This window comes from Protopterus annectens, chromosome 1.part0 (assembly GCF_019279795.1).
Source record: "Protopterus annectens isolate FY-2018-M chromosome 1.part0, PAN1.0, whole genome shotgun sequence".
NCBI classification, from domain to species: Eukaryota; Metazoa; Chordata; order Ceratodontiformes; family Protopteridae; genus Protopterus; species Protopterus annectens.
This window is the reverse complement of record NC_056725.1, coordinates 496,358,567-496,383,680: the sequence shown is the minus strand read 5'-3', so window position 1 is coordinate 496,383,680 and position 25,114 is coordinate 496,358,567. Positions and strand designations below refer to the sequence as shown.

The following is a 25,114-nucleotide window of genomic DNA, read 5'->3' as shown; positions in this document are numbered from 1 at the left end:
GTATTGCTGTGTTTTGCCTGTGAGCACAGGGTGGGTCTAGTGAAAATTCTGAACTGTGCCAAAATGGGAATCACTTTAAAGGAGATATGACGCTTGTCCACTGCAGAAGATCTGTTTACAGATCTTTTGCTACAAGTACAGTTTTGTTGGGTATTTAGCTAAGAAAAGTGTGTGCACATTTGTCTCTGTGCATTACAGAGAAGCTTGGATATGAAAACCTGGAAGTTTTTGTGCCTCATTAAATCGCACAGCATTTGTGCCTCATTAAATCACACAGCAGTTACTTTCTGCCTGTTTATAGCATACTACATTGTGGGCCCATTGTTTTACAAGACAAGGCATTCAAACACATAAGTATTCACAGCAAGTAAAAGTCCTTAATAGTTCTTTGTGGTAAATGACTTCAGCTTTTGGAATTCATCTGTTAAAACAAGCGTGCTCATCTCCAGAGTGGTGAACTTTTTTCCACTTGTTCAGTTCATATCTCTAACCTTATTATTTCCTGGAAAATCCTGTATTCGCTTCTTAAGCATCATAATAAATGCCTGTATAACTTTTAAATTACATTCTGAACACCTGTACTGATATTGTCTGTACTGTGTCAGGGAAGAGCACAATATTGATAGTTGGCACAAATTCCAAAAACTTAACACAGCTACTTGGTATGGAAAAGTTGCTAGCCCACCTTACAGAAATGGAAGCTGTCAGAAGTTTTGTGAGAAACTGGTGATGGTGGGGTCTTCCTCACAGTTTGAGCCACACATTGAATCATAATCACAGATTTAAGTATGAGGTAAGTCCAGTGTCCATGTGAGGCTCACCAAACTTTTCAGGTGGTAAATTCACCCTTGGCTAGCAAGGAGTCAAGATGAACTAATTACTGGTTTATGGCAAGCCAAAGAGGTTGGGGGGGACATGTTCTGTGCTTCCAGTCTGTGGGATGCATTCCAAGATTCTTATTGTACCATATTTTATGATGATTTCTCAGAGATTATGGGTGCCAGCATGATTGCAAAGAGCAATCCATGGAATCATGGAATCACTTGGTCATAAATTGGGGCTACCTGGATCTGAGGACTTACCTGCTTAGACCATCTCCAGTGATGTGTGCCTAGAAGAAGAAACATTTGGTTGTCCATCCCAGGAAACTTGCTTCTTAATACCAAATAGTTGCTCCTCTCTGGATGCTGAGCTCTTAAGTTCTAGATGTTTAACTGCTGTTTTTTCCTGGCCGGAGCTTGGGTTAGTGTACTGTATTATTATAGATTAGCTCCTGACATTGTTGAGTGTTAAATTTCCTGAAATATGTGTTATCACTTTGCATGGTCCTTCCATGCAGTAGTTGCTTTTTTTGAGAAAGTCAGCTATGGTGGGGGTGGGTTTTCACAAATACCAAATCAGCTTCTTTGCTTTTTGTCATTGTGAAAAGTGAATTGTGCTAGAAAAAGTTTCATCTTTTACTGTTGCAGTTGACTGATGCTTGGCAGTAAAGCATATTTCTTGTATCCAGTATGTTTGTCTTGTAAGTGATGGTTGTTGTTGCTGCGTGAAACTAGCTTTCCTGACTTTTCAGATTCATCTCGGCTGCATTTGGCTGGAATCTTCTGAAATTTCTTTAACTGCTTCTGTAGCAGTAGTATTGCATGGCTGCATTGTCACTTAGAAGTTGTAAAGCAACTTGAAGAGTAACATTAGCAACCTTGGCACTATAGTTACATTGCCTTCAAGCTTATTTTGCTCTTACAAAAGTCTCTGCAACTTGGGTTAAAAAAAGGCTTAAATTAATGTTCTGGCAGACTATTTTAAAAGGTAGGTTGTATTCTTCCTCTTTTATCTGAAGGATATAGTTACTGATTTTTTTTCTTCCTTTTTTTAACTACATGAATGCATGATGACTACATGATGGGCCTCAACATAGTTTTTACTGACAAATGAAAAACTTTCCCAAGTAAAATTTACTTGATAGCTATCACCTTACAGGAACACCTGACAGCCAAACATCATACCACTGCCTAGTTTTGAAACTACTCCCTGGCCTGAGCTAACAAACCACCTCTCCATTATGCAGTTAACAGTATTTCATAATATCATAAGTAAACCACAGAACTGTCCCACCCTACTAAACAGTGCATCTCCTTACTCCCCTAATAGGGCACGTCTCACAGTGGATAAACTTCTATTAACCGTATTAGTTTCATAGTTTCGCAGCTAATGCTGTCTACTCCAACTGTCTGTCTGGAATTCCATTCCTACCTCGATTAGGCATCAAACAAAGTTGACTAGCTTTGAAAAGACACTTTAATAACATATGTTAGTACACCTGCTCAACTCCAGGTTAACTACCATAATGTCACACTCAATAACCCTCCTATACATTACATGACTAATCTTTAATTGGAATCTTTGGTCTGCAGTTTCTCTGCATTGATGCCTAGTAAGCTATAAAGAGCATCTCCACTGATCTTTGAACAGCACATAATAGGCACCAGTATAACTGTTCCCAAAGGATACTTTATATTGCTTTCCTAAGATTTTATCTGTCTGTAACTACTGCACTAGAGTTTACTACTGTTACACTCTTACTTCTCATTCAGGCTTCCATTGAAAATCTGTTTCCAAAGATGTACTAGCTTCATGTTATTTTTTGTACATAGAATGCTTTGTTTAATGCTTTGATTTTATGCTATTACTAACTACTTCTACTATGTGTAATATTTGTTTACTTTTAACGTTTGCTATATAGAGGATTATGATCAGGTCTCTGAGTGTAACCATGGTATGTGTTGAGGCATGCATGCCAAGAAATTCATCTCAAGAATGAATTGTTTGCAGTGCATGGAGATTTATCTGCTCCAGGGTACTGTTACGGGAAAAAAAATGAAAAAAAATTAAAAAACAAAACATGTTGTGCTGGCTTTCAAAGCCAGTAAACCACTTGACAAGCACTGTCACACAGACAGCAAGACACATCATGGAAAGGTTTTGAAACAAAGTGAGAGCTTGTAGGAATAGACAAACTGGAAGAAACAAAGCTATTTTGACTTCTGCTGCTGTATTTTGCTGGCCAGCCCTGCGATTTCTTAGTGCATTTTACAAGACCTGAGCCTGACTGTGCTTGGGCCTACTTAATAGTTGAGATTTGATCTTCTGCTACTGAATCACTTAACTGGTTTGCCTTTTTCCCCGATATTAGAGCATGATTATGGTTGTTAACTGAGATGTGTGTGTGTGTGTGTATATATATATATATATATATATATATATATATATATATATTGTTTGTTTTGTTTTGTTTTTTGTAACTATTCTCTGTTAATTTGTTTACAACTGTCTTTGCCATATAATGTTGTATTATGCTATTTTTGGTGCTTTTCTCCCTGCACTGAAAAGGGCTGCTGCAGTCCTGTCCAAATTTCCTGGTTACAAATGAAAGTAATAAGGAGAAATTAAATCTGTTGTGCCACAATATTGCTAAAGCATCCACAATCACTTTTTCTTTCTTCACTGATGACTTTTTCCAGATAGTTTCTTGATATCCTGTTTTCCTGAAGCCATGTCCACAGTATTGGCATAGACTGGGTCTGTTTGCACTTTTTTGGCTTCTTGTGCAATTAGATTGATGAAGAAATTGCCATCATATTCTTCATATTGTATTTGTAGCAACTAACTGGAAGTAATTATGACAGGCTCTCAGTATGCATCTTAGTTTCTCTTTTTTATTAACTTGTTCATCACCATCTTCCAATTCTTTTATTTTTGCTGCCTTCACAGTTGCATTTTGGATGAACTACTTCTGCAACCTGATGAAACAGCAACTGCATGTTTATACTTTCAGGATGTGCACTAATCATATATTTTCCTTTTAACTTTTAATGTCCTTGCTTCTGCATACAGAATGTTCACCTTCTTCCTGGTTATGCTTCAGTGCCTCCTTTCACTGGCTTTTTTTAATAGAATGAGATTGCTTTGTGCCGTGCCAGGGCAAAGTGTAGGCTTCCATGACTCTGAGCTGGATAAAGCAGGCATTTGGAGAATGAATGAATGATTATTCTGGGCAGGCCTTAACCACATAATTTTTCAGCAGAGTACAGATATTAACTGGATGTCATACAGTAGGTACAGTGTTGGCTTTTAAGTTATGGCTCATAATTTACAGTCGGGGTTGGCAGGGTAAATTAAGGTGGCCACTAATTAATATTTAACGTAGACAAGAAAAATGCACTTACTTAAGCCTCAGTAACCCTGCCCAGTTGGTTCTCCCTTTCCCTTTACCTGATCTTGGCTTAACATTTTTTTATTTAGTGATTGCCATATTTTTAGCTAACCAAGGAAATGCTTAGTAGAGTAATTTGAGATGAATAATTGGGCTTTTCCCATTACTCGCACTATTGCAGAATGCTTTAGTACTATTATAGAAGGGAGACCTATGCATACACATACACTTAACTTCCTGAGTAATCCCTTTCCCATCACCATTTTCTGGTTCATTCTTTTTATTCAAAGTGGTTCCTATTTTTCCTTTTAAACATTAAATAGAGCACAGATTAACAGAACACAGACAGCTGAGAGAATGCATAATTTATTTTTTACACCCCCAAAATTTGAACTCTTAAGTTGTAAAACCATTGATTAGAAGAAGATAATGTTTTGACTTGGTCACAAAGTTAACATCTTTGCTTTTGTTTATCCTTTCTCATTTTCCTGTCATAGCCCTAGCTTTAATCTTAGTAGGATGCAGGCTGTTTTTGAAGTGTTGGGAAGTATAACTTGTGCAGTGGCTGTAAATATGAGAACCCCATCCCTAGCAACTCACAGGACCACCTCCCACAGCTGTAGATTTCATACAGATTTTTGCTTGAGTACATGGTTGGCCATCTGTGTTACTTGAACTGAGCAACTTTTTTTCTAGTGCATGCTGTAAATTTTCCTTTTTTGTTCATTTCTTAAAGGGCAAATCCAACAGGCACAGGTGCCTATTTTCAGAGGGTACTTACTTTATTTTAAATTTATGAAATGGGTAGGGAGCACTGTTTGGTTAAGTGGTATACCCTATGTCTGATAGTAGGTAAATGAAGATTAAGGGACTCAAACCCAAGACTTCAGGATGAGGATTATTAGCAGTTCATTTTCTTAATAATTGCAATAAACTTGACAGACAGTTTGAGCTCTAGCCTGTAGATATACGTTGAAAGTAGACGGACTAAATGCAGCACTCTTCCCCCCAGCATGGTTTTTCAAGTCTTTTTGTCTGTGTTCACTGTACTAAGCAGGTGATGGAAGGCTTCCTTAAGGAGTATAATTTTATGGCCATTTTGCACTATTGCCTCTGTTGAACAGATGCTTCCATCCGCAAGCATGCATCCGTCTTCTCTTTCTTGTTTGTCGTGCCACAGTGGCACTGGTCATATACTTCTGGAATCTGGCACAGAGGTTATTTCTGTCTGTCAGTCCTGTTGTGCAGGAGAATTAGATCTCTATGTCTCACACATGCGAATGCGAAAATGATTCTTCCTGTACTGCTACTTCCTTCTGAGATAACGTTTGGCTTGGTTAAACCTTCAGGCTCATTGCATCTTCCTTGAAGTAAGCTGCTGATTCTTTGCCTTCTGCAGGAAAGAGATTTAATCCTATATTAAAGAAAGGTGATGAGCATTGGGTCATTCTTTTCTGGGAGCTTGCTCTGCCGAATGCTAGTTTTGCAAACTTTAACTGCTACAACACTAAATGTTTAGCTTCCCAAAAGGCAGGTCATGCTCTCTGCTGTTTTGGCTCAATTTGAATGCATCCGAGTGCCAGATTTTTGACTTGACCCCCAAAGGTCCCAGCAATGCTAGCACATTGCTATGCTTCCACATTAACAAGGAGTCAGAGGCTGTAAATACGTTTAGCATGGGAGTGGTTGCTTCTGCTGTGTCAGTCCTCAGGATTCTAAACTGCTTCTTCTCTTGTCTCAGTTCCACTCCTCCCTGGAGAGTCAGTTAATGAAAAAGCTGGCAGAGATGTTTAATTCTGTGTTCTGACTGCAGACAGATTCCTCATTCTTGTGTGTTGTATACAGTAGAGAGTCATCGATTATCGGAACTAATTGGGACCTAGGGTAGTTTGGATAATAAAATTGTTCGGATAATCAAACCTATAATTGAACCGGATAAAAAAACTTCTAAAATTTAGTTTTTTTCTGCATGCAGGAATATGCTTTTCAACCATTCAGCGATTCCAATGGACAATAAAGAATATTTTTCATACACAAGCTGTCTACAAGCTCAAAAAAACACGCTCAAGCAAATAAATATAATGCTTACATATTCAGACTTTGATTTTTCCTACCCTAAAACTTTAGAAGTCTGGTTCTGATAAGCAACATTTGAATAATCGACTCTACTGTATTGCAATTTTGACTGTTTGACCAGGGCAGCAACACTTTATCGTATGAACACCAAGTAAAGTAGATTTCAGAGTGATGCTTAGGAAGGTCCTCCAGACGTTCCGTTCTGTGGTGGACACCTTCTTAGTGAAAAAGTTTTTTGAGATTACCGAAGGGTTAAAAAGGAGCAGAGAAGCTTTTTGAGCTGTAGAACGTATGAACAGTGCTTTCACCCTTAGTTTTCTCTTCCTCTTTGCTTAGGCCAGTCCAGCTCAATAAAAAAGACATTTTATTTATAAAGCTGACAGCCAGTTTATCAGGTTGTGTTGCACTCTCTGGGGTCTTCTGTTATGTTTTTCAGAAGGCAGCATTCACAGAGAGCTCCAGAAGTTCTGACTACTAGCTAGAGCTCAGTCAGCCTCCGATTCTTCCATAGGTTGGTACTAGGCTTATCGGCCCTAGGGCTTATACAAGCCTATCTGTAACAATTCCCTGGCTATTTCTTCCCACAGTATTTTCCAGGTTAAAGAGCCATCACAAAGAATATAATAAAGAATGCGTAGGTCCTGGACTTAGTCCTGGAAGATAACATATTTATTTATTTCCTGGAAGATAACATATTTATTTATTTAGTTATTTTCTCTTGTACAAAAATTTAATTCTGTCTTCCTTTAAGCCGTTTATAACTCCAGGATCATTCCTATCCTCATCTTATCTATTGAGCTTTCAAGACTGTTTTTCCTCTGGAAGAGTTTTCTTCTTGTTTTTTATTATTATTTATCTTCCTCTTTATGCTGAGGAAAATGAGCAACATAGATTGCAGATCTTTGCAATTTCATTGAATGCTGAGTACTTTTGTTTTGCTGAGTTAGTGACTCCCCATGTGGTTGTGCTTCTTCTGCTCTTTGTAAACTGAATGGCATTCTCTACTGGTGTATCAGAATCTAGGAACTTCCATTGGAAGTTTTTTTTTTTTTTTTTTGGATATGGTGCCATTTCCATACAGTATGTGCTGCCTTTTGACTCGTTTTCTTTCCACAGATAGCAGCCACTGCTTCACAGAAAATGGTTTCCTGCTCTCATCCTACCTTGAACTGTTCCTAGTTACTCCTATGGAGAATTTCCTGGCTTTTGCCCTTTTCATGGATCTTGCAGTGGTAGCACTGAGAAAAGTCTGCCCTGATCCTAATAGAGGATTATTGCATTCTTCATGTCAGCATTGGTCATTCTTCTTTGTGGTTTATTTCAGTCTGAGATCAGGGCCTAAGAAATATTTTTATTTTCTGTGCTAGAGAGCAGATACAGGTTCATAGGTATGTACTAGGCTAATGGCCCTGGAGCCTTTACAAGCCTAGCCCATATAAGTGCCCTGGCATTGTGCCGCCCGACTTTAGTTCCCAGTGCCTCTGTCTAGTAGAGCTACTGCATTGATCTCCTGGGTGAACTTTCTATTTCTATGTGGGTGGAGTCTTGCACTGTTTTGCCTCTTGGGGCTTATGGCAGTGCATTTACAGTCCCATTAGCATGCCTTCATGTGAAAGTTTTTGTATGATGAAGTGTAGGTGTACACAAAGGTACAACACACTTTTGGAGCTTTTGTCTTTTATATCATTGTCACAGTACCCTAGAATGGTAGTCTGTTCCCAGTTATTTTTGAAGGTCCCTTTATTTTGCTTAAACTTGTAATGGATTCTGATAATGAATGTTCTCTGGATGGCTGAGGACTCTGTTTGGTGTCCTCTCTGGTGCAAGAAAAATGGAGTGCCTGGAAAGCTACGTCTTTACATCACTTCCTCAAGTTAAGGACTGTGTGCTGTGTGTCAGGCTATGGAAAAAGGGCTAGCTGCCAAGCTTTGGTGTGATACTTGAAACAAACAGTAGATGATACTTATATTCCACGCACAGGAAATAAGAGTTTATTTGGCTGTAGGTAGGCCACCATGGTTCCTGGTGGTGGTTTGTGTTCCACAGAAGGCAGTTTGGCAACAGTTTCCTTAGAGTTGTAGTTTCAGCCATCTTCTAGATCTGAGAATCTGATTCTGACTCCCAGAAGGTCTCCCATATATGTAGTATCTGAGAAGGCTATCCTCTTGTCTTAAGAAAAAATGCCAACACTCCCATGTTTTGTACTGTGTAAAAGGATGAATGAGAATAGTCAGTAGAGACATTCTTCTTTGTGTGGAGAAGATTTATGTATGCCTTTCTCCACTATTCTCCTTGTTTTTTTGTTTATTCTTCTGTTTGCTCAGTTCAGGGGAGACAAGTCGCTGCTAATTCTTACTACTCTGTGGCCATTCAGGAGCATGGTCTTGAGCCTTGGATATCCTTTATCTTGAGGAGATGAGTGGCCCTCCCCGGGAATCCATCTGCTTCAGTATAGCTATTAGTTGTGCCAGATATCCTGCCTGAGGTTTCTGAAGTTCGTGAGGCTGACAAAAAAAAAAGAAAAACATCTGTATTCTGTCACCTAGAAACTATTCTCCTGTTGGGCAGAGAAATTTCCTAATCTACCACAGGCTGGACATTTATTTTTCTCTATGGACATGTTTGCTTTAGGTCAAAGCTGTTACACAATCAGGGTATTTGTCACTCTGTGTGCATCTTGAATTGCAGATAGCAGAACCTTTCTCAGTGGCAGGGCTGTTAAGTAGCTCTTCAAAAGGTTTTCATCTTGTATCCTTTCTTGAAGAAACCCTGTCGCATAATTTTGAATTTTGATAAGCTCACTTGTCTGCTTGTTGAACCAGCTAGTTGGGACCTGGAGCTAGTCTCTTGGACGGTTTTATTTTTGTTGGCAATAGCTCCATAAGCTGGGTTTAGGAGCTACAAGGCCTTTATTTGAGGAAATATATATTTTGTTTTCACATGGACTAGGATGCTTTTCTGTTTGATCCTCATTTCTTCCCAAAAGTGGCCTCACTCTGTTGCTTAATTAGTTAATCCATTTATCTCTGGATTCCCTTTTGGGGAATAGAATAGGGTGAGAAACTCCTTTTTGCCTTGTATATGTAGCATTAGCTTAGTTTTTTACCCGAAGAGGGTGCATAGGCTTAGTTTGATTATTTGGTTAACTTGTCTCTCTTGCCCATGTCAGGAAGGTTTAGTAATGGTATTGCAGAGGCTATCCAAGTGGATTGCTTTACTGTACTATATATGGTCACTGTGTGCCTTAACTCTCCTGGCCAGTGATGCTAGACATTCATTTAACATGTGATTTGCTGCTTCCATTGCCTGTTTTTAAATATGTCCATTGAGGACATCTGTGTCATTGCATACATTCATCAAACATTGCTGTGTTTGAATTTTCACTGCAGTACTTGAGGTTTTGTTTCTGTGTTGCAGTCTGGGCTTTATCTCTTCGTTTTACTGCTGCCTTATTCAGCAATTGTATTACTGTTTTGAAGTTCTTCCCAGTCATTCATTCCCTCACTGCTGAGGGGCACTTGAAGTTTGATGTAGTACATGAGTGATTGTTCACAATAAGCATTGATTTCCACTGGACCTCTGCAGTGGATACTTGCCCACTCTCCATCCCTTTTATGAACAGCTCTGACATGAGATCTGTGCCCTGTAAGTAGTACTAGTTTTTAATTTTGTTTAGTTGTTGGTCTTTCAGGTTTGGCTCACTCATTGTATGACAATAGAACTGAGGATGGTGAAGCAATGTGCACCATTTTATCTTAGTGCATTGGCAGCAGCGCATGCTCTAGGAGGAGGCATGCACACGTCAAATACAATGGCTAGATATTTTTGAAGAACTGTGAAGAGACATTGCTTTAAAAAGGTGATTTCAGCTGTCACCGACTGCAGAAGGCTGCCTTAAAGGTAACTTATAGGGTGAGCACTTGCCTGTCTGTAGTTTTACTGAAAGTGCTATTTAATCCTATCAAGGCAGGTAAGATCTGTTTTAGACTTATAAGCTTAAACAGGTCTGTCAAGATATTAAATAGGTTTGTCATACCCATTTCTATCCCAAACCTTTTGATACGGTGGATCCAGGTGAACAAAAGCACTTATTTTCTGAAATAAACAGTTCTTTTTTAAGTCGTGACCTTCCTTTTCAGTTTGTTTATTTACTGGATCCAGATGATCCCATTTTCTACGTGCCAAAATATTCTTCCCGTAGAAAGTATTTTGAGTTCAGGGCAAGACAAAACCACTACATGCTTGCAGTCTTCCACTTTAAAATTGCCATAGCTCCAGGGGCATTTACATAGTGTTTAAAATCTTAAATAATTCTCATTTCTCTTTTATGTGGATGAATCCTACCAATACATTTTAGATAGACATTGGGTTTTAGGTTTGTCAGTTCAGGTTTTATAAGGTATCATAAACTCGGACATGCCACGGCTAACTCCTGTCTGTTGAAATGCCCTGAGAACTGCCATAGGGACTTTGTTAAAATATTTTTTTTTTACCTTTGGAAAGCTATCGGAAAATAAGGATTTTGTTTAAGCCTTTATGCGAAAGAATCTTATCATAGCATTGATTTTGGCATTGTGCATAAGAAAAAATGCTTTTTGTAAGGATCCTTGCTGTATGTGCTATAGAAATATTGGGTAGGGTGCTGGACAAAGGCTGATTTTAGACCCTCAGTTTACTCTGTTCAGCAGTCAGACACCTGGGGGGCATGCTGGATGCAGTCTTGAGATGTAACCATTGCAGGGACCACCACTGTATAAGTAAGCTCACTACACTCCCACATCGGTGGTTCTTTTTTTCACTGTGCGTTAACCGTCACAGTGCTGTGCTTTTCTAGTTTTTGCTCCTGGACATCAGTCCTTGCAGTGCTAAGAACAGACTTTCAGATATTTCTCTTAACAGTTCAAGAATTGGTTTAATGACTATCCCTAGAGAAAATTGCCACAAAATGATCTTGCAGGTGTTTAATTTCTTCCAAAACATTTCTTTTTTGGGGCATGTGGGTGGAGGAGGAGTGGTCTTAAACTCTATAATGTCAGAATCAGCAACAAAACTTTAGCTATTGAAAAAAAGTGGTAGTTGCTTTGACTTCTGAGTCTTCTGCTGGAGTTTCTAGTTTGTTAAATTTGCTGTTTAAAGCTAAGGATTTGGAGGACAGAAATGTTTGAGAAGACATGAGTATTCAAGCCATAAAACCACAACATTTTAAAATACAATTTAAAACGTGATAAAAGCATTGCTATCGGAATGTGGCACACATTGGGAAGGTTGTGTGTCGGTGAGGGGGGTCCCATTATGTTTTTTAAAAACCTCTTTTACCCGTTTCCTGGTTAGGTTACAGTTTTCTCCTGAACATCTGGTTAGGTTACAGTTTTCTCCTGAACATCTCACTGCTTCACATTTGCTAACAGGATGATTAACAGCACAAGACCCGGCTGCTTAAGTACCAAGAGTAGCAGTTAAAATGATATCTGATGCTGTAACTTCAGTACTGAAAAAAAGAGTCTTGCATTGTAGATATAAGTCCTAGGTATTCATTATGAAATCATATGTTAATGAACTTCCTGTTCTGGCTGGTAGTTGACTTTCTCCATATGATTTATCCATTAACCTGACAGTGGTGAACAGGTGCCTGTTTCTTTGCCAGCTGCCATACAGACTGATTATAGATTTCTGATAACTGGATGCCTAAATCTAGTATACCCAGATATTAGAAGATGTCTTTCTTGTTATTATGCCTTTTTTGCGTGCTGTGCTCTTGTGATGTAGGCTGTTCAGAATTTGATCTGTAATATTTTTGAAAAAGGTAACATAAAAATAAAACATCAAGGACCCTTTTTGATGGGTCCTGTAGTTCGGGTTATACATTCTGCCATTTGGGATTCAGAAAATTTTCAGAAGTTGTGCACTGAAGAGCAGATGTGGTGTGTGCTGATGCATGCCATGATGTAAAATGCAGGCTGTACCAAGTGCATCTAATCTTAGAGCCTGCTTGAATTTTCTAACTGTATACATATCTGGGGCCTTGGACCTAGCATCCTAGCTAGCCTCAGCAAACTGCCTTTGTCTTGTGGAGAAGAGACATCAAAAACTGTTAAGATGTTCAACCCTGCCTGTGAATTCCCTATGGAAGTGCTTTTATCCTACTTTGTAGTCCACTTCATGACAGTGGTTGGGAGCCACTAATGAAAGGACTGGCAGGAGAGAGTCTTTCTTATTGTCACAGCCATTGGTTGTAGCATTACCACAAAAATAGAAACTCTGATGGTAGGTCAAGGCCTAGTCCCCCTGTTGATAAGCCGCCTTCTAATATGGCCCTTCAGTCTGTGCATCTGCTGAGCATGTCCTCCGATAGTAAGAGGTAAAGCCTGTGCCAGTCCTCCATTTTGGCAGAGGAAGAGGGGGATCAGAGGCAGTTTGCTTCTGGCAACCATTTTGGAGTTGTGTGCTCCAGGATGCCGACACCATCTAGCCCATTAACAGTCTTACCTACAGGCTGAAGCCAGTAAGCCTTATCCACATGCCACTGAAACTCTTCACCAAGATTTGCCCTGCTAGGGCTCATCCACCCAGCTGAAGTGAGTAGTTGAGAACTGCACGCTTAAGGAATGTGGCCTGAAGTTAGCACCTGGCCTAGGTCTGGAAACTTTTCTTCATGCACTACCACTGGTAAGGACAATGTCTCATGTGGATTCAGTGTCATCAGTCATTTTACAAGTGTTGGTCAATGCTTTCTTAAGTGTGAGGCCTTGTATGAGTTCTTACTAAGAGGTAGTGGGGGACATGCAGGATTTTGACCCACTCAGGTTGCTTTGGAGAGCCTTGTGACTTGGTTGTTATGAGACTGGCAAGGTCATTTAGTCTTCTCCACCTGTCTCATGACTCCTTTATCAGTGAGACCTTAAGGAGTCCAGCATGGACTGATCTTGTGTTTGCCCTATTCCCTCAAATTGTACATATTTGGGGGTGAGGCTTGAAGGGCTCTAGTGCTTCTGTCCATGATGATGGTCTTCAAGGATGCTGTTAAGGCTGCCTGGAACTACACTTTGATCTGGCCTCAGATAGTGATGCTTTTTGGCAAGCCCTCATCTAAGTGGATAGAGTTTCTTACTGTGCATACTTTGCACACTTAAACGGACTTCTGTGTGATTTTTTTTTTTAGGCCAGCATAGGTCATAGAGACTGAAACGTCTTTAGACAGCAGGGAGTCTGAGGCTTTGGAGAAATGTGATAAAGATTGCCTTCACCAACATTGGGGCTTGGAACTCCAACTATTTATCTTATGTGTTCAATTTTCAGTCCTTCCTTGTGGACAAGGCAGTGAAAAAGTTTCAAGACTGCCTTGAGTCGATGATCCTGGGGAAAGTCCATTCAGACTCTGCCATCGTCTTTTGTAGTGGACTGCCATGTAGTCCACTCTACTGTGTAGATGCAAAAGCTGGGCTTGCAGCACAAACATGTTACTGTGCAGGATGAGATGGCTGAAATTGTCCTGTTCCCAGTAGGAGTTCTGGTTCAATATCCTGGATGACCATTTGTATGGGGGATTACTGTCTAGCCAGGTGTCTCAAGACATTGATAACCTCCTGAGGAAAAAGAAATTGGACTCCCTGCCACTCTGGAGGGCATTCGTGACCTTTTTCCATCCATCACCACCAGTACCTCCTTTTCTAATCCAGGCCAGCCTCAAAAGAAGACTTCTTGCTGCAAGAAGAAGACATTGAAGCATTACATGGGGACTGCCTCCTCATTTTTTGCCAGAGTGTTCAAGAATATGTGAAAAATGTGTACAGAACTAAGGCACATGCTGTTTGTTTTTCAGTGGAGATCTAGCAAAGATGCATTGAATAAAATAGTTCTCTCTCTTTGTTTCTCTGTCTCTTCCTCTCGCCCTTTGAGAGATGCACATACAAGTTGTTGTAAGCTGGTAGTTTCCACTTCTTTGCACAGCTCCTCCAGTGCCTGAGCTGCTAATTCAGCTCTGGTTGTCTGTGTCATAGTCAGGGCTCCATTCTGTACACCACTGAACTGGGTGCATGTTTTCAGAATGTTCTTGCTACAAAGAACTGAAGATGGTGTCTGCCAAGATAATGTTTTATAACCTGCCAACACAGGACAAAGATTTGATTACCAGTGTTGGGTGGTACCAGGAGTTGAGACTACTGCTGAAGACTTAGATCTCATGCTTCACATTGATGTGTTTGTAACGCACACAAATAACTCCTCTTTTGATAACCTACTGCTTTATCAAACAGGTGTATTTTCTGCTAATGTCCAAACTTGCCCTCTTTCCCTAATGCATAAGTATACTCTTTGCAGCGATTATATCTGATGCTCTTCCACAAAAGCTTTTTTATGAAGACAAATTTTTAAAACATTTTGTGTTGTTTTTTCTTTAGTACTTTTTAATTACTGTGTCATGTAATACTGATGTGCAAAGAAATTTCAATTTTAGACACTACCCACGAAGTATGAAACAGTTGCATTTGTTTGATATAATACATGTTGCCATTCAGTCACACTTACATTTACTCTGAACTGTTGATCCCAAGTATTTAAACTCATCCACTTTCGCCACCTCACCTCCTTGCATCCTCACCATTCCTTTATCCTCCCTCTCATTCACACACATATATTCTGTCTTAGTCCTGCTGACCTTCATTCCTCTTCTCTCTAGAGCATATCTCCACCTCTCCAGGGTCTCCACCACCTGTTCCCTACTCTCACTACAGATCACAATGTCATCTGCAAACGTCATAGTCCACGGGGACTCCTGTCTGATCTCGTCTGTCAACCTGCCCAGAGCTGATCCTTGATGTAATCCCACCTCCACCTTAAACGTATCCGTCACTCCCACTGCAGACCTCACCGCTGTCACACTACCCTTGTACATATCCTGTACCACTCTTACATACTTCTCCGACACTCCTGACTCCTTCATACAATACCACAACTCCTTTCTAGGCACCCTGTCATATGCTTTCTCCAAGTCCACAAAGACACCATGCAACTCCTTCTGACCTTCTCTGTACTTCTCCATCAACACTCTCAGGGCAAATATCGCATCTGTAGTGCTCTTTCCTGGCATGAAACCATACTGCTGATCACAAATCATCACCTCCCTTCTTAACCTAGCTTTCACTACTCTTTCCCATAACTTCATGCTGTGACTGATCAGTTTAATCCCCCTGTAGTTACTACAGCTCTGCATATCACCCTTATTCTTAAATATCGGTACCAAAACACTTTTTCTGCATTCCTCAGGCATCCTCTCACTTTCCAAGATTTCATTAAACAATCTAGTTAAAAACTCTACTGCCATTTCAGCTAAACACCTCCATGCTTCCACAGGTATGTCATCTGGACCAACAGACTTTCCATTCTTCATCTTCTTCATAGCTATCCTTACTTCCTCCTTGCTAATCCACTGCACTTCATGATTCACTATCCGCACATCATCCAACCTTCTCTCCCTCTCTTCATTCATCAGCCCCTCAAAGTACTCCATCTGCTGAACACACTCTCCTTGCTTGTGAGCATGTTTCCCCTATTATCCTTTATCACCCTTACCTGCTGCAAATCTTTACTAGCTCGGTCCCTCTGTCTAGCCAATTGGTACAGGTCCTTTTCTCCCTCCTTAGTGTCCAATCTTTCATACAACTCTTCATATGCCTTATCCTTAGACTTCACCACCTCTCTCTTTGCCATGCACCTCATCTCCTTATACTCCTGTCTACTTTTTTCATCTCTCTGACAATCCCACTTCTTCTTCGCCAACCTCTTTCTCTGTATACTCTCTTGTACTTCCTCATTCCACCACCAGGTCTCCTTGTTATTCTTCCTCTGTCCAGATGTCATACCAAGCACCTTTCTAGCCATCTCCCTTACTAGCTCTGCTGTAGTTACCCAGCAATTCGGCAACTCTTCACTGCCACCCAGTGCCTGTCTTAACTCTTCCCTGAACTCCACCTCACAATTACCCTTTTTCAATTTCCACCATTTGATCCTTGGTGCTGACCTCACACTCCTCCTCCTCTTGATCACCAATGTCATCCTACAAACCACCATCCTATACTGTCTAACTACACTTTCCCCTGCCACCACTTTACAGTCCCCAATCTCCTTCAGACTGGCCCTTCTACATAAGATATAATCCACCTGTGTGCATCTTCCTCCACTCTTGTATGTCACCCTATGCTCCTCCCTCTTGTTAAAATATGTATTCACCACAGTCATGTCCATCCTTTTTGCAAAATCCACTACCATCTGACCTTCTGCATTCCTATGCTTAACACCATACCTACCCATCACTTCCTCATCCTCTCTGTTCCCTTCACCAACATGCCCATTGAAATATGCTCCAATCACCACTCTCTCACCCTTGGGTACAGTCATCACCACTTCATCCGACTCACCAACAGGGGTGTATCTGACTGCAAGAATAAATTATTTTTTAAGGGTTTGCTACCTGCCTCCTCCTCTTCCTCTCCTGGGTCTCAAACCCCATTCAAAGTTGCACGGCTCTGACTAACCTAGAAAAAGAAAAAATCTCTATGGTCTTCCTCTGAACCTCCTCAGAAGATAGTGAAACCATTGGATCCAACACCCTCCGGTCAAACTCTACATCATCTTTGTCAGATCCAACAAACATACCTTCCTGCTGGGACCCACAGACAGCCTCAGATCCTATGAGGATAATGTCTATAGCTAGTTTCTCTCTTCCTTCGACCTTACTGTTGGATCCTAGGCTTTTGGATCCACTAGCTAGGAGCCAAACACCAGAAGGCGTGATCAGATCAGTCTCTCCAACCCTTCCAGCCAAGTATTTTCAGACACCTTCAAAGCATTTCAGACCAGCTTTCTCAGCCTCATCCAGATCCTCTAAGAGCTTGACAGAGGCTGATATGGACAGAATGATGCAGAAATGCCTCAAGGCTCAGATCCACATGGGGTCTTAACTCCGTCCTCTCTTGGATCCATGAGTGCACTGACCCAGACCTTTCACACTCCTCCTTTGATCCGACAGTTGTTTTGGAATCACAGAATCCGGGATACCTGAGAGAGTTGGCATTGGATCCAAGGAGGTCCCCTTCCTTGACTGTTGACTTTTTTGCTCTGATCAGTCCTTCTCCAATTTCGCTGGATCAAAGTGGGTCTGTGATCCGAGATGTTGGTAATGGGTCTGATGGGTTGGGTGAGCTCTAATGCTGTTGGAGCCATCCCTTCCTCTTGGTGTCATGGCCCTTGATAGCTTGGGTCCAATTCTTTCTGGAGGCTGTGGATCCCAGGGTTGCCCCAGTCCTTTCCTCCTTGGCTCACTCAGGTCTGTTGGCTTTCCAGGTTGTAGAAAAGGCCTTCGCTTTACATAGAGATCTCCATAATATTCCACCTGAGGAATTCCTCCTTTCTTCTGATACCTGTCCTGAGCACCCCACAGAGGAGGTTCTGAGAAGTGTAAAAGGAGGCACATAGACTCCCCACTGAAGACACTGACTTTGATGAGAGAAGGATCCCCTCAATCGCCACCTGATGACGTCTACTTCGGAGACGTCCTGGAGATCCTTAAACCAAAAGGTGGCTGGTCTGCCCAACCTCCTCCTTTTGAAGAGTCAGTGGACTTGGACGCTTTTGGGGTGGGCCTGACAACGTCTGAGTGACCTTCCATAGCAGATGAACTTATTAACCTAGTTGCCAGCTGGGCATCGAAGGAACTGGACACTGTTGAGCCTATCCCCAAGCATCTGGATAAATTTCTAGTCCCCCCAACTGACAGAACAAATTAGAGCAAGGGCGTCCCAGTTGATGCCATTGTTGTGGCGGTAGCCACAAAAAAGAAGCTAGCCGAGCAGAGCTTCTCTGTCCATTCACCGAACAGGGAGAACAGAGCAATGGACAGATTTGGGAAGCACATCTACTCCTCAGCCACATTCACACTGAAGCCATTAAATTATTTGGGACACTTTACCCGTTTGCAAAGAGATTTGATCATGGAGCTGTCAAACTTTGTTGTTGAGACCATGTTGGTGGAGTACCTCAAAAGTTCTCTCCCCAACTGGCTACTCTGTCATCCATTGCCAATTCCTCAATGAGGTTAACCTCCCATACAGTGGAAAGTGCCTCATGAGCATCCGGTTCAGGCATAGCCATAAGGAGACATGCCTAGATGAGGCTATGCTGTTTTGTGGAACCCTTTAAGACATCCTTTGTTAATGTCCCTGTGATGTCTGGCTATATCTCACCAGACTGCCACTAATTAAATGTGACATCCCTTACTATCCTGGGTCAGTAACTAAGGAGCTTCAGTTCTCACGACTGACTCCAATATAAGACATTCACTTAGAAGTAATATTTCACAGTTCCCCCTAAGAGCACAACAGGAACATGCTCTGTTTTCCTGGTACTGGACTATATACCTCTGTCCACCCCAAATTTATTTTCTTATTACACATTTCAGAGCAAAGTGTCCCAGTTTAAGACCTCTGATACTCTCACACTCAAAGTAAACTTAAATCTCACACATCCAAGCACTTCTGGGAAAATCTGGCACAGATTTCCAGCTGTGTCCCTTCCCCAAAATAATGCAGTAACACTGCCACCAATCAGAGTGTCTTCATGCCCTTCAAAAGAGGTGTCCAGTTATGAAAATTAAATATCAAAATAAATGATGGCTATGACCATAAGCAACCAGGACTTTGAGGTGACCTGGGGAGTATAAAACAGGTAGAAGCACTCTCTAATCTCTAAAGAAAAACACTAATTTCCAACCACAGTGTAAAGTAATGAAAACATTTTAATAATATGTAAAATGATTACAAGAAAGTAAGGCAATAACATTTTCAATAAACAACAGAATTCAATCACCAGAAATGTAAAATTAAACTGCAGGATTGATGTCCATTATTGTAGAAAAATTCTATCGTAAAAACTAAGCTTTCCTAATCTAACTAAAGAATACTGTACCTGATCGAATCTAACATACAACAACAAGGTAAAAGGCAAGCTTAGAGTTTTTAGTGAGTTCTGTTTTTTGGATATCCACTGTCTGCACAGCACTTGACAAAACTACTCAGTACTTGACTTACTGCCAGCTCAACTGTCTTCAGCAGTCTCAGCTGTCTTATTTCAAAAATAACAGTCAGCTGGTAGGAATAGTTCTTTTCCTGTTAGTCAACTGTTTAAATAGTCATGCAACCAGGGACATTCTAATGACATCACTCACTATTCAGCTGATTCTCCACAGTACTTTTAGAATGTTCCCCTAAAACATGCTCAATTAAAAATGTATCAAAACACTGACAGATTCTTTAAACATTCTGTGTAAACAGGGAAATACTCAACATTTAAAAAAACTTATTTGCATTTCCAAAATTAGACCTGCTGGCATACAATGCAAGTTCATTGAAAATATACACAAATCTCTTGCCAGACATGCAAACACAGATGAGTGTTTTCATTTTCTTCACATTCCTCTTTGATGCTCCTCCTTGTTTGGGCCAACAGTAAAAGAAATGCTTACCTGCAGTGCGCAGGAAGAAAAGACCCTGTATGCTGTGGGAATCAAGTTTTCTACCCCTCAGAGGGCCTTTTCCAGAAACCACCAAGGAAGGAAGAAAACTTGGTTTCAGAAGTCTTGAGGGCCTTTTCAGGATCTGCACGGGGATACCTCCCCCAGAGGCAGAGGAGGAGGTTTCAATGGTAGATGTTGCCCCAGAGACAGAGGGCATCTGCAGAACCAGGGTTTCAGAGACTTTCTGTGACAGACCCTATCAGCACCCCTGTGGCACTGCCCAACTGTCAATCTCTGGAGGCAGTCGGGGGTCATGTTTCCCTCCACCTAGACATCTGGATGAACCTTCCAAACAACGCTTGGGTGCCAAGTATAATATCCAGAGATTATTACTTCTCTTTTTCCTTCCACCTCCGAAAACCAAGGGGAAACTCCCCAAAGTTCCACCCAGTCAGAGGGAGTATGCAACTCAAAAAGTTCAAAAGCTGCTACAAAAGAGTCATCCAAAAGGTCTCAACCAAGGAATTGGGATTCAAGACTTACTCCCGCTTCTTTTTGGTGCCAGAGAATATGGGAACCAAAACCAGTTCTGGATCTAAGCATTCTGAATCTGTATGTAAAGAAGTCAAGGTTCTGAATAGTTATGGTCCAGTCCATCCTGACTCTTCTGCACAAGGACGATTGGATGTGCTCTGTAGATCTCCAGGAGACACCTGAGTTTTTGGCTGGGAGCCAGTCACTACCACTCAGAGCACTGCCTTTTGGACTCACCACAGCCCCCATATGTTCACCATAATGGATGATAGTTGTAGCAGCTTACTTGAGGCTCAAAGGATTCCAGGTGTTTCCCTGTCCAGACGATTGGCTCCTCACCACCCCAACAAGGCATCAACTTATACATGCTAGGGATTACTTGCTTCACATTCCAACTCCCTGGGCATTACAGTAAATCTTGCCAAATCCAGCTTAACTTCTATACAGAATCTAGAGTTCATAGGAATTCAACTGGATACTACAAATCTGGTGGCTTCTTTACCTCTTCAGTGCATCACATCCATGAGGAATCAGGTGTAGAACTTAGTGTCTCTTCTGTCCCCCTTCCGCAAGTTTATTGTTACAGGCTCTCGGATCAATGTCAGCAGCTATTATTATTATTATGATTTTTTTATGTGAATCCTCCATTGGACCTTGGTTGTACAGTGGTCTGTTTTTTTTTACCAGCCTCTATCTGTTCCCATCAGACTCACTCCAATTTGCAAACATCATATTTGATGGTGGATACAGTTGACTTGTTTTTGGGTAGGCCATTCTGTCCCCTTCCCCCACAGCCACAGTGACCAAGGATGCTTCCCAGTTGGGGGGTATTAAAAGGGAAAGATAGTCTAAGGCATGTGGTCCCCTTTGTAGACCAAGCTGCATATCAGTGTCTTTGAGATGAGAGCAGGCCTTTTAACGTTGCAAGCCTTTCAGGACATTCTCCCTCTGGGGATAGTTGCTATCCATACGGACAAGTCAGTAGTTTGGTACATCAACAAACAAGGAGGAACCCTCTACTAACCATTGTGCAGAGAAGCCATAAGGGTCTGGGAATGGGCTATCTCTTCAGACCATTTTCTAATTGCAGTACACATACCGGGGAAAACCAATGTGCTGGCAGACTCAGCAGGTTCAGTCTGATTCCTCACGAGTGGTCTCTCAATTAAGCAGTAGCGAGCATGATTTTCAGCCGGTGGCACCAACCTTGCTGTGACCTGTTTCCCTCTTCCCTCGACAACAAATGCAGCATATACTTCATTCCGTTACTCCCCTGGGGGTGTCACCGAGCGATGGTCTGATTCATGATTGGCCTCCGGGTCTTCTCTTTGCTTATACCCCCTTTCCTTTGATCCAGACGTTCCTACAGAAAGCAAGCAGGCTAAAGAGCTCAGTCATACTCATTGCTCCATTTTGGTCTCAACGGGTGTGGTTCCCCTTTCTTTGGTGTCACCTCAAATACCCTCCATGGATACTGGAGCCCAATCAGGACCTCCTATATCACCTCTCTGAGTTCCATCATCCTGATCTCCATGCCTTCAAGCTGAATGCATGGTTTCTCCAATTCCAGTGATAGTAAGGCAGTCCAGGCTCACTTCCCCAGTCTGTAACATTATTTTGGCTTCCCAGAAGACTTCCATTAAAAATGTCTACAAAAGCAAATGGAAAATATTTTCCATATGGGCTTCCAAAGAGAACATTGACCCTTTTTCAATGCCTACTTCAGCCATCCTTCTCTTCTTCAATACCCTTTACAAAGAAGGGGCTAGTTTTTTTACCATTAAACTTCAACTAGCTGCAATATCTAATTTCCGTGCTGGAAATGAATCTCTGTCTGTCAGCTTCCAGGTTATGCAAAGTTTTTATGAAAAAATCTTTCCTCCTCAGACTGCCTTTTAAAGATCCTACTCCCCCCGGGACCTCAAGTTACTTTTTCAGGGGTTGACTCAGAAACCCTTTGAACAAGGGAAAAATGGCGATTTGAAATTTCTTTCTTGGAAAATCGATCTTTGGTAGCTATTACCTCAGCAAAAAGAATCTTTGAAGTCCAGGCCCTATCAGCTAGGCCTCAATACATTATTTTCCATAAAGATGGAATATCTCTACAAACCAGTCCCTCTTTTTTTTTGCCTAAAGTGGCTAAGGAGACTGACATTAATGACTCCATACCATTGCTAGTTTTCTTCATGAACTTTACCAATAAAGGTGAATATATGCTGCATCTTCTTGACATTCATACACAATTACATTTGTCTTCACAGAACCAAATCATACAGGAAGTCTGATCAGCTGTTTGTATCTTTTTCCCCTAATCGCTTAGGTCAAGCAGTTTCCAAAGTTACTTTGGCCAAATGGATTACTGATTGTATTTCCCGGATTTATTTTCTGAAAGGTATGGAATTGCCTAGACCTCCTAGAGCCCATTCCACCAGATCTATGTCTACTTTATATGCCCTTTCCTCTAGAATTTCAATTGATTTCTGTGCTGAAGCCCTCTAGAATTTCAATTGATTTCTGTGCTGAAGCCAGTTAGTCAAAGTCTCATACCTTTGTTGCACGTTACAAATTGGACATTGTCTCCAGAAATAGGACTTCCTTTGGCTCAACAGTGCTCTAGTAAATCCTTCCTTGAGGGCCTTCCAAGAGTTACATAGCTGGGGGCTCTGATCCCTCAGAGAGGAAGGGTGAAAAGGTCATCATTACATTTAGAAGTTATGTACTTTAACATTACTTGGCATCTGTGTTGTCCATTTTCTTTCTTCCTCACTTTCCCTCCCAACCACCCCCAGCCTTGTCGCTCCTAGAAGGATCTTTGGATGAGTTTTGGAAACCTCATGTTCCAGGTTTGAGCCTCTATTCCTTCTCTGTCTGTGCTGTTTCTATAATTCACTGAGCAGTAAGGCAGCAAACTTGATCTGAGAAGTTGGGCATATGGTGTACTGCATTATGGATAGAGGGAGAAGCTCGAGACTAGGATCCAAGTCTTGAAAATGTGACCAAGTCAGATCTGTAACCCATCAGTGATGAAGAATAAAAATGGACAGCACAGATGCCATGTTGTGGTAAGTACACAACTCCTAATTTTGTAGGGTTGTATGTATCTTAATTCTTTGTTGGGATACATTGTTCACTATTAATTTCTAAAGGAGAGGAGGAGTCTGTAAGACATTAGGAATATGTTGAAGATATGGGTAATCTGGAGAATAATTTAAATTGCTTTTGTTTACTTGCATGAGATCTGAGAACCCAAACTTTGAAGTGTCTAATGTCACTTGGTCCAGGTTGTCGGAAAGAACTGGAACAAAGATTCTTAAGCATCTTGTAGAATGAACAGTAGGTATGAAGAGGAGTTGTACAAATTCCATTGTGTAGTGAGTGGTGACATTGCGGTGGTACAGCGGTAGCGTTGTTGCCTCACAGCAAGAGGTGCTCCTGTTCAATTCTCAGCTGGAATGCCTTCTATGTGGAGTCTGCATGTCCTCCCCGCGGTCGAGTAGCCTCCGAAAGACATGCGTGAATGGGCATGCCTTCGCTGAAGGTTGGGTGTCGGGCTGGCAACTCGGCACCATAGAAAATCTACTGCCAATCATTAGCGGACCGGAGTTCCGCTGTGTCGACCCCTAACCAGGAAAAGCTGAAAAGACAAACATGTGAGTGGTGACATCTAGTTTATTGTAAACTGTGTAGTTAAGAACAATGTAACAGATGTGTGTAATCTGAAAACACCACACAAATGTGACTTTTCTTCCTCTGAATAGAAGCTGCCATTTATCCACAGACCTGAAATAAGCATGTTCATCATTATTTTACTTATTTTTGGTACCATCCGTAATGATACTCTTAGTTTTTACAATCGTGATGCTTAAATCTCGAATATTGCAGCTGCATTAGCAGCACTTAATATACACTGAAAAGGACAAGATTGTCACTCTTCCAGTGATCTCACATTTTAACTGAACAGATCTTTTGTCATCAGTCTTGAGTTTCTTCATTTTTTGGCATACATTTAGATGCTATGGCTCTTAACATTCTAAAATTTATGCATTTCAGCATTTTGCTTGAATAACTATCATACCTATAGGTTTTGCTTTTCTAATAGGTTTGCTGTGCAGATGAGTGATTTATTGCATTGCATGTCAGTTATCTGTATTTCCCTTCCAGGCCTCCACTGAGAAAACAGGTCTTTGTCCATGGAGAAAGCTTGGTTAACAAAATGGAAATAACTAATTAAAGCTAAGCAACTAACTAAATAAAGAGTGTAAGATGTTATGTATCTATTAATTTTTAACATATAATGCATTTAAGAACAGTCTTGTTATCCTTTGATTCTAGTTGCCATTTATCATTGGCGTTTAGAGCAGTAACCTCATGCATTTTACTAATGATTTAGCTGTGTGTTTAAGGTAATGTGATGCAGAATTTTAACTTTGGAATGTATTTTGTATTTTTTAGGTGCATGTTCTGCTTGCGTGAGCAGCATTGACATATTTTGGAGATTGGGGTATGTAGGCAGAAATGCGAGACTGCATAATGTACAAAAGCTATCTGTAATGCATATCTTTCTTGATGTGTATGTACCCAGGTTGTGATTGAAAAAGGGGCAACCTGGATTTTTTCATCTGCTTGGTCAACATGCTAACAATAGTATTCTGGTAGTTAAAACAGTATTGCTAATTCATTAAAACACTCTGAAAACTCTGATCAGAAAGAGTTAACAGTCATTGTTCATTCAGTGTTGATAAAGAGAACAGGTGATAAGATTATGTCTAAATTTATAAATTCTGAGC

At 41.0% G+C, this 25,114-nt stretch overlaps 1 protein-coding gene across 4 annotated transcripts in view; it reads left to right on the top strand.

The window, feature by feature from the left end:
- The window catches only part of CAPN11 (calpain 11), a 1,381,576-nt gene that overhangs the window by 214,172 nt on the left and 1,142,290 nt on the right, over positions 1 to 25,114 (top strand). Inside the window, exon 3 of one of the 4 annotated variants that reach the window (XM_044060725.1) lies at positions 24,780 to 24,828. The exons of the other annotated variants lie outside the window; for them this stretch is intronic. The gene's annotated coding sequence lies outside the window, so the exon portion shown is untranslated. The remainder of the gene's footprint in view (positions 1 to 24,779; positions 24,829 to 25,114) is intronic. 4 annotated transcript variants of the gene reach the window in all.